Consider the following 4,961-nt stretch of genomic DNA (forward strand, 5'->3'; position numbering starts at 1 on the left):
GTGTGTGTGTGTGTGTGTGTGTGTGTGTGTGTGTGTGTGTGTGTGTGAGAGAGAGAGAGAGAGAGAGAGAGAGAGAGAGAGAGAGAGAAAGAGACTTCTCTTTCCTTAAACAAGGTTTTCTAATTCACCTTCCATTAGTCAGAACTCCAACACTTAAGTCATTTAGAATTTGTCCAATGTTTGGTAAATCAGAACTTCACTTTCCATTTACATTTGGCTTCTCATAAGTGTAATTCTATCAGAAAAACACAGGAGTAGGTAAGTCCTGCATATCAGACCCCTTTGGAAGGTAGCGAAAGGCAGCTGACTAGACATCTCTATTGAAATTTTGAAGCACTTTTCTTAACCTGGGTATCGTTAAGAAAGATAACACCAAATTAATTCATTTACCAGTCTGTATTAGCTTTTCACCACTATTTCATATACGTCACACATAGCCTCTTCTATAATACAGTCTAACATTTTCAAGAATTTCTTGACATCAAATTATCTGCATCTTCTAGGAGTCATTACATGAAGACTGCAAAATTCTGATCTTGAAAAATCTCTCTCTAAAGGACCCAGAAGTACCAGGAGCTCCACAAGAAAACAACAGAGCCAACTAACCAGAGCCCAGAGGGGTTTGCTGAGGCCGAAGCATCAACCAAGGACCTTGCATGAACTGGAGCTAGGCCCCCTAGAAAGATGTAGCAGATGGACAGCTTAGGTTTCATGTGGCTCCTCTAGTAAGGAAAGTGGGAACTGCATGTTCATGGAATCACTTGCTAGGTTTTTGATCATTTTCCTCTGGTAGGATTGCCTTAACAGGCCACTAGGGAAGAGGACATACTCAGTCCTGATACAAATTCATGAGCTAGGGTGAATGGGAAAGGGAGTTCCCCTTTTCCAAGGAAAATGGAGGGAGAGGGAGAGAGGGTGAAATTGGCAGGGTGAAAGAGAAGGAGCTACAAAGATGTAAAGTGAATAAAATAAATAAATGGGGGAAAAAGAAAAAATGGCTTTCTATCTCAATCAGTGAAACACCTTCCTACCATCCTTTATCCCTCAACTAATGACTAATTACTCTTGAATCTACCTCCAAAATACACTTTGATGCTTTCTCCAAGACACACTATCTAACAGAAATCTTCATCTAAGCATAGAAATCTCCCTAGAAGTTTTTGTTTAGAAGGATACAGTATTCTCCCAAAGCAGTAAAGGCTGTTGCTGCAGCCCTTGGTTGCCTTCTAGAACTTGAAGATAAAAACCTATTGCTGAAGACCCCACACAGTTCAGACATAGGAGTTGGATGAATTAAGCTGGAAACAATCCAGACTCTTCCTCTGTGTGGACTGGCTTTCATTATATGAAAAGAGGTTAAGTGAGTTGTCAAGGGAGAAAAGAATTGAGTAATTTACTCAATGGCATAGATTACATGCTTCAACATTGACTGAACCAAGATATCCTACACACACCATCAGTGCTCTTTTTGACCTGTGCAGTTTGAGTATTGGTGGTTCATATTCCCTATTCTTTACACAGTAACAAACATAACTGTGGCACTTTATTGCTGAAACTTTACCTGCTTCTTCTAATACTCCCAGAATAAATATGAACTCAGTATCTTAGACTAAAATACTATAGATGTTTGGCCCCCGAACTTCTGCTGGCACATCATCTTTCTACTTTCCTTTCTCTTTGTCTTTTCTATCACAGATTTACTGACTTTTTTTTGTTTCAGTGCTTAGAATAAAACAAGTAGATTTTTAATCACTACCACTTAACTAATGCATTTGTCCATTTGTCTGAAAAGTTCTTTCCCATTTTTTATTCACTGGCTCTTTTCATATATTTGAGCTTATATGATTTATTTGTATCATATCTATTATTTAATAAATGCATTAGAGTAATGAATTTTGCTCTAAGTAGCATCCTCATAGATGTGGAAATGTCATGCACAGTAATTTGTTTTTAATAGTCTTTAATATCTGTTTTAATTTTCTCTTCACTTAATTATTTCTTGAACAAGCATTATTTAAACATCCTTATGTAGATTTTCAAGGTCATGATAGTATTTTCCCTTTATTATTAATTAATTTATTTAATATAATATGCAATTATTTGCATTATGATCACAGTCAGTTAGCACAATGCCTAACTATAATTAACCAGTTATGAAGTTTCGTCTTATAACTCTTTTTATGATATTATTTTTGTGTTCCCTGTCATTTGATGTGTGGATCCCATAAACATTCATTATGGCTGTGTCTGGCCCAGGGTTCTGAGTCTAGTATGAGCAGCACGGAGCTTAAGAGTGGATGTCTTGTTATGAAATACTCAGAATAGCCCAGTGTGGCAGCATACAGGGTCATTCTCAGAGTCCAGATATAACACTGAGAGAGATCTGTGGGTGGTCTTCTCTTAGGGTTAATTCACTAGCTTATTTCTAGAGGTCATCTTCATCTCCATTCTCTTTTAAAATTATTTAGTTTATTACATGTCCTTCTTAGAGAGAAAGAGAGAGGGGGAAAGAGCACACCTGCACATGGTTGCCAGTGACTACTCACTGAGGTCAGAAGGCAGTTTTCAGGAGGGATTTCTCTCATTCAGTGGTTTCTTAGGACTGAGCTTCAGTTATCAGGTTTTAAACTTTGAGCCATCTTGTCAGCTGCTTCTTTTCTTTTTTGTGTTCAAATGTCTGTTTAAACAACAAAAATATGCTTACTCTAATGATACACGTATGAAAAAAACAAAAAACAAAAAACAGGTTTCCCCCTCAATCTTATTTGGAGAACATTACTGAGATATGAGTTCCCAATGATTAATTATGACATCCAGTTTATTGTTTGATAGTTTTTAGCTTACAAGATTATTCTTTCCATTAATGACATTTTGTTATGTTTTAATGTGATTGATATTAAATTTAACACTTGCCAATTTTTAGAATCTGGATACATACATCTTTGTTGATCTTTTTCAACTGTCTATTTTAGATACAGTTCAAAGAATAAAGTCATAGTTTTATTTGCATATTGCTCTTAAAATTTTGAAATGTTCTTTTATAAGATACTTTTATTTTTACTGTTGCTTCTTTATTTTATTTTTCATCTTATAATTTGAAATTTATATTTTCTGTTGCTCTTCTAATATACCTCATTCATATTTTGAAACAAAATCCAAGTGTCTATTTTCTATCAAACACCTTAGAACATGCAAAAGTTCACTTCTTTCCTCTTTCAAAGTCATCCAGAGCCACTATCATAGTCTCTGTTGTTGCTGAAAAGTTTGTAGTGATTGCTTCAGTTCTGCAGACTCATTGTCAACTTTTTTGTAAGTGAATATATCTTTGCCAAGTCATGTCACCTGGGGTAGATTTGGCAAGGATCTACCACCTATACTGAAGAGAATATGGTAATCACTGTATATAACTCTAACAAAATACTTGAGATCAAAATTTAGGTATAAAGGATTATCTTGACTCTTGTTCATGGTCAGCTGCATTTGATTCTGTAGACCTAAAGAGATGCTAGGCCTCATGATGCCAAACATCTCAGGTTATGGTGGAAGGAAAACAGGGAGGGACTGGAAGTTGCCAAAGCAAGGTCTAGTCCCCAGGAACCAACCCAGTGACCTACTATATTCCATGTCTAAAAGCTTCCAGTACTTCCATTAGAGTTCTGAGAGATAAAGACTGAACTTCATACATAGGATCCTGTGGCAGATATTTTGTAATCAGGCCATAACAGAGGGTATCTTTAACTGGAAGTCTTTTAAATATAGTCTTCTTTAAAAGAATAGCCATCACTCAGCCATATCACTTCCTGTGTGTGATTTACTGAGGTTTTTTTTTTGACCACATATATCACTCACATATTGCTTTCTATATCTTATTAAATCTTAAAAGATTTTATTCTAGTAGTTTTTCTCTTATTTTACAGTAGTTATTCTAATGTATCAATACTAGTCTTTAAATAAAATTAGAAGTTGATGTAAAACTTGTTCTTCGTCTAACACCTTGAACAAAAAGTTGAAAGTTAAAAAAATTCCTGAAACAGCGTTTTTATCCTTCGTTTCTTACAACCTTTTCTAACAAAACACTAATCAATTTTTAATGGCCATTCTGTGTGACATGTCTAAGTATGTGAACAGCAATATATCACGTTATTTATCATAGCTCTTGTCTTCTCAGCATATGAATGGTAAGTACATGAGGCTATTATTTGGATCTAGAATGATCTCCACAGCCACATATTGTACACACATATATGCATATAATTATGTATGCATATATATATATATATCATCATGTAATAGTCTTCAATTTTTATAACATATTACATGTATGCCAGGAACTTAAAATACAGTGTCCTACAATACCCCATACCATCATCTTGTAAAATAAACTGTCTATTTTATTGAATCTATGTCTAAATAGGAAGCCATTGTCAATGCATAGTCTCTGGCACATAAAAGAGATTGGGTCAATGTTTTAAATACTTACAGCCCCTTCCTAGGATGAATTTAATTTTCCTCTGCTTTCAATGATAATTTTGTAATATCAACACCAGCTAAAAAGTAGCCATTTAACTCCCTTTTCAAAACAGCCATATATTTGAATGTTACTAATAAACAGAACAGTAATAAGCAATAAATGGTTCAAGAATCAGACATATTTCATGTTTTTTAGTTTCTCTTCTTTTTGTGCTGCAGGGTCCTTTCTGTTATTGAGTTTTTGCAATAAAAATCATCCTTAAAAGAAGGCTGAAAGAATAGCTCAGTAGGTAAAGTGATAATTGTAGAAATATATGCACCTGAGTTTGATTCCTAGTACCAATGTAAAATGTAATAAGAAGATACCTGAAACCTTTTAGCTGGCCAATTCACCAGATCAGCTTAATTGGTTAGATCTAAGTCTTAAAGGAAGGAAGGAAGGAAGGAAGGAAGGAAGGAAGGAAGGAAGGAAGGAAGGAAGGAAGGAAGGA

General features: G+C 35.0%; 1 pseudogene; it reads left to right on the forward strand.

Moving 5' to 3' along the window:
* The window catches only part of LOC129678917 (26S proteasome non-ATPase regulatory subunit 11-like), a 49,781-nt pseudogene that overhangs the window by 219 nt on the left and 44,601 nt on the right, over positions 1-4,961 (forward strand).

Source organism: Psammomys obesus, unplaced genomic scaffold, assembly GCF_907164565.1.
Source record: "Psammomys obesus unplaced genomic scaffold, mPsaObe1.curated_primary_1811, whole genome shotgun sequence".
NCBI lineage: Eukaryota > Metazoa > Chordata > Mammalia > Rodentia > Muridae > Psammomys > Psammomys obesus.